The 5,733-nt window shown below is 36.2% G+C and overlaps 1 non-coding gene across 1 annotated transcript; it reads right to left on the reverse strand.

Moving 5' to 3' along the window:
- Positions 1 to 3,033: 3,033 nt before the first annotated feature.
- LOC112804480 (small nucleolar RNA R71) lies at positions 3,034 to 3,137 on the reverse strand. The gene has a single exon (XR_003203094.1). It is a non-coding gene; the product is annotated as a small nucleolar RNA R71 (small nucleolar RNA).
- Positions 3,138 to 5,733: the final 2,596 nt, after the last annotated feature.

Genomic DNA, 5,733 nt, shown 5'->3' on the forward strand with positions numbered 1-5,733 from the left:
TCATCACATTCATCATGTTGAAGTGCAACGAATATCTTAGAATATGAATAAGTCGAATTGAATAGAAAATAGTAGTAATTGCATTAAAACTCGAGGTATAGCAGAGCTCCACACCCTTAATCTATGGTGTGTAGAAACTCCACCGTTGAAAATACATATGTGATGAAGGTCCAGGCATGGCTGAGAGGCCAGCCCCCAAAACGTGATCACATGATCAAAAATACAATCCAGGATATCTAATAAACTAGTAAAAAGTTCTATTTATACTAAACTAGCTACTAGGATTTACAGAGGTAAGTAATTGATGCATAAATTCACTTTCGAAGCCCACTTGGTGTGTGCTTGGGCTGAGCTTGATCTATCCACGAGATGTGGCTTCTCTTGGAGTTGAAAGCCAAGTTGTAACGTGTTTTGGGCGTTCAACTCTGGTTCGTGACTTATTTCTGGCGTTTGACTCCAGAATGTAGCTTGGAATTGGCATTGAGCGCCAGTTTACGTCGTCAAATCTCAAATAAAGTATAGACTATTATATATTTCTGGAAAGCTCTGGATGTCGTCTTTCCAACGCCGTTGAGATCGCGCCATTTGGTGTTTTGTAGCTCCAGAAAATTTATTTCGAGTGCAGGGAGGTCAGAATCCAACAGCATGAGCAGTCCTTTGTCAGCCTTTTATCAGAGTTTTGCTCAGGTCCCTCAATTTCAGCCAAAAATTACCTGAAATCACAGAAAAACACACAAACTCATAGTAAAGTCCAGAAATGTGAATTTAGCATAAAAACTAATGAAAACATCCCTAAAAGTAACTAGATCATACTAAAAACTACCTAAAAACAATGCCAAAAAGCGTATAAATTATCCGCTCATCAAGAGCGCTACCAAGTCTTTTGAGCCATTGTTGATGATCACAATTTTGTGCACCATGTTTTTGACGCCGTTGCCGGGGATTGTTCGAGTATGGACAACTAACGGTTCATCTTGTTGCTCAGATTAGGTAATTTTCTTTTATTTTCTTTTCGAAAAAGTTTTCAAAATTCTTTCAAAAATTTTTTCTTTATTTTCGTTTTTCAAAAATATAATTTTCGAAAAAAATAATAAAAATACAAAAAAATCATAAAATCATAAAAATAAAAAATATTTTTTATTTCTTGTTTGAGTCTTGAGTCAATTTTTAAGTTTGGTGTCAATTGCATGTTTTTAAAAATTTATGCATTTTTTCGAAAATTCATGCATTCATAGTGTTCTTCATGATCTTCAAGTTGTTCTTGGTAAGTCTTCTTGTTTGATCTTTGAATTTTCTTGTTTTGTGTTGTATGATGTTTTTCGTGTGCATTTTTGCATTCATAGTGTCTAAGCATTAAAGAATTCTAAGTTTGGTGTCTTGCATGTTTTCTTTGCATAAAAAATTTTTCAAAAATATGTTCTTGATATTCATCATGATCTTCAAAGTGTTCTTGTTGTTCATCTTGACATTCATAGCATTCTTGCATGCATTCATTGTTTTGATCTAAAATCTTCATGCATTGAGTTACTTTTGTTGTTTTTCTCTCTCATCATCAAAAATTCAAAAATAAAAAATATCTTTTCTTTATTTCTCTCCAAATTTTCGAAAACTTGAGTTGACTTGGTCAAAATTTTTTAAAATTAGTTGTTTCTCACAAGTCAAGTCAAATTTTCAATTTTAAAAATCTTATCTTTTCAAAATCTTTTTCAAAAAAAAATTAATTTTTTTTATTTAATTTTCGAAAATCTTTTTAAATATTTTTCAAAAATCTTTTTCTTAATTTTATCTTGATTTTCGAAATTATGCTAACAATTAATATGATGGATTCAAAAATTTGAAGTTTGTTACTTTCTTGTTAAGAAATGTTCAATCTTTAAATTCTAGAACCATATCTTTTAGTTTCTTGTTAGTTAAGTAATTAATTTTAATTTTAAAAATTAAATCTTTTTCAATCCTATCTTTTTATCATATCTTCCTATATTATCTTTTTATCATATCTTTTTCAAAATTTTATCTTTTTCAAAAATTTGATTTCAAAATATCTTATCTAACTTCTTATCTTCTTATCTTTTCAAATTTGATTTTAATATCTTTTTCAACTAACTGTTTGACTTTTTGTTTGTTTCTTATCTTTTTCAAAACCACCTAACTACTTATCCCTCTTTAATTTTTGAAAATATCTCATCTCTTTTTCAAAAATTCTTTTTAATTGTTTTAAATTTTAATTTTAATTATATCTTATCTTTAATTTTCGAAAATCATTAACTACTTTTTAAAAATTATTTTCGAATTCTCCCTCTCTTCTCTTCTTCTATTTATTTAATTATTTACTAACACTTCTCTTCACCTCTCTTCATCTCCAATCACTACCTCTATCCTCACCCTTGTGATTGAATTCTCCACTCTTATACCTTTCTTCTTCTACTAATAATAAGGATCCTCTTTGTCCAGATATAGAGGATTCCTCTTCTTTTTTCTTTTTCTCTTCTCTTTCATATGAGCAGGAATAAGGAAAAAGGCATCTTTGTTGAAGCTGATCCAGAACCTGAAAGGACTCTGAAAAGGAAACTAAGAGAAGCTAAATTACAACAATCCAGAGGCAACATTTCAGAAATTTTCGAACAAGAGAAGGAGATGGCAACCGAACCCAACAACAATATTGCAAGGAGGATGCTTGGTGATTTCACTAAACCAATGTCCAAGTTTGATGGAAGAAGCATCTCAATTCTTGCTATTGGAGCAAACAATTTCGAGCTGAAACCTCAATTAGTTGCTTTGATGCAACAGAACTGCAAGTTTCATGGACTTCCATCTGAAGATCCTTATCAGTTTTTAACTGAGTTCTTGCAGATTTGTGAGACTGTTAAGACAAATGGAGTAGATCTTGAAGTCTACAGGCTCATGCTTTTCCTTTTTGCTGCAAGAGACAGAGCTAGAACATGGTTGGACTCACAACCTAAAGATAGCCTGGACTCATGGGATAAGCTGGTCACGGCCTTCTTGGATAAATTCTTTCCTCCTCAAAAGCTGAGCAAGCTTAGAGTGGATGTTCAGACCTTCAAGCAAAAAGATGGTGAATCCCTCTATGAAGCTTGGGAAAGATACAAGCAGATGACCAAAAAGTGTCCTTCTGACATGTTTTCAGAATGGACCATATTAGATATATTCTATTATGGTCTATCTGAGTTTTCTAAGATGTCATTGGACCACTCTGCAGGTGGATCCATTCACCTAAAGAAAACGCCTGCAGAAGCTCAAGAACTTATTGACATGGTTGAAAATAACCAATTCATGTACGCTTCTGAGATGAATTCTGTGAATAATGGAATGCCTCAGAAGAAGGGAGTTCTTGAAATTGATGCTCTGAATGCTATATTGGCTCAGAACAAAGTGTTGACTCAGCAAGTCAACATGATCTCTCAAAGTCTGAATGGATGGCAAAATGCATCCAACAGTACTAAAGAGGCAGCTTCTGAAGAAGCTTATGATCCGAAGAACCCTGCAATAGCAGAGGTAAATTACATGGGTGAACCTTATGGGAACACCTATAATTCATCATGGAGAAATCATGCAAATTTCTCATGGAAGGATCAACAAAAGCCTCAACAAGGCTTTAATAATGGTAGAAGAAACAGGCTAAGCAATAACAAGCCTTTTCAATCATCTTCTCAGCAACAGACAGAGAATTCTGAGCAGAGCCCTTCTAATTTAGCAAACTTAGTCTCTGATCTGTCAAAGGCCACTTTAAGTTTCATGAGTGAGACAAGATCCTCCATTAGAAATTTAGAGGGACAAGTGGGCTAGCTAAGTAAGAAAATGTCATTGAAACTCCTCCCAGTATTCTCCCCAGCAATACAGAAGAGAATCCAAAAGGAGAGTGTAAGACCATTGAAGTAATCAATATGGCCAAATGCACAAGGGAGGAGAAGGACGAAAATCCTAGTGAGGAAGACCTCCTGGGACGTCTCTCAAACAAGAAGGAGTTCCCTATTGAGGACCTAAAGGAATCTGAGGCTCATATAGAGACCATAGAGATTCCATTAAATCTCCTTCTGCCATTCATGAGCTCTAAAGACTATTCTTCCTCTGAAGAGGATGAAGATGTAACTGGCGAGCAAGTTGCTCAATATCTAGGAGCCATCATGAAGCTGAATGCCAAGTTATTTGGTAATGAGACTTGGGAAGGTGAACCTCCCTTGCTCATTAGTGAACTTGATACATGGGTTCAGCAAACTCTACCTCAAAAGAAACAAGATCCTGGGAAATTCTTATTACCCTGTACCATAGGCACCATGACCTTTGAAAAAGCTCTGTGTGACCTAGGGTCAGGCATAAATCTTATGCCACTCTCTGTAATGGAGAAGTTGGGGATCATTGAGGTACAGCCTGCCTTATTCTCATTACAATTGGCAGACAAGTCAGTAAGACAAGCTTATGGATCAGTAGAGGACGTGTTGGTAAAGGTTAAAGGCCTTTACATTCTTGCTGATTTTATAATCTTAGACACTAGGAAGGAGGAGGATTAATGCATCATCCTTGGAAGACCTTTCCTAGCCACAGTAGAAGCTGTGATAGATGTTAACAGAGGAGAATTAGTCCTTCAATTGAATGGGGACTACCTTGTGTTTAAGGCACATGGCTATCCTTCTATAACAAGGGAGAGTAAGCATGCAGAGCTTCTCTCAATACAGAGTCAAACAGAGCCCTCACAATCAAACTCTAAGTTTAGTGTTGGGAGGCCACAACCAAACTCTAAGTTTGGTGTTGAACCCCCATATCCAAACTCTAAGTGTGGTGTTGGGAGTCCACAATATTGACCTGATCACATGTGAGGCTCCATGAGAGTCCACTGTTAAGCTATTGACATTAAAGAAGCACCTGTTGGGAGGCAATCCAATTTTTATTTATCTAATTTTATTTTTATTTAATTGTTATTTTGTGTTTTAGTAGGTTCATGATCATGTGGAGTCACGAAAAAATATTAAAATTAAAAACAGAATCAAAAACAGCAGAAGAAAAATCACACCCTGGAGGAAGGACTTACTGGCGTTTAAACGCCAGTAAGGAGCATCTGGCTGGCGTTTAAACGCCAGGAATATGCCCTGAGGAAAGCTGGCGCTGAACGCCAGTAACAAGCATGGAACTGGCGTTCAACGCTAGAAACATGCTACACATGGGCGTTGAACGCTCAGAACGTGCACCACTTCGGCGTTTAAACGCCAGAATGGTATGCTAAGGCATTTTACATGCCTAATTGGTGTAGGAATGTAAATTCTTGACACCTTAGGTTCTGTGGACCCCACAGGATCATCTCAGGATCTGTGGACCCCACAGGATCCCCACCTAACATATTCCCACCTTACCTCCTAACTAATCATATAACACACTTTCCCAAAAACCCTTCACCAATCACCTCAATCTCTCTTCCCAATTACATCCATTCATTCTTCCCCATAAACCCCACCTACCTTCAAAATTCAAAAATCTTTCCCACCCAAACCCACCCTAAATGGCCGAACCTACCCTCTCTCACTTGCCTATATAAACCCCTCCATTCTCCTTAATTTTCACACAACACAAACCTCTCTTCTCCTTCTTGGCCAAATACACCTCTCCCCCTCTCCTCCATATTTTCTTCTTCTTCTTCTTCTTTTCTTTCTTCTCTTGCTCGAGGGCGAGCAATATTTTAAGTTTGGTGTGGTAAAAGCATAAGCTTTTTGTTTTCCATTACCA

The sequence above is a fragment of the Arachis hypogaea genome, chromosome 5, assembly GCF_003086295.3.
Source record: "Arachis hypogaea cultivar Tifrunner chromosome 5, arahy.Tifrunner.gnm2.J5K5, whole genome shotgun sequence".
Taxonomy (NCBI): Eukaryota; Viridiplantae; Streptophyta; class Magnoliopsida; order Fabales; family Fabaceae; genus Arachis; species Arachis hypogaea.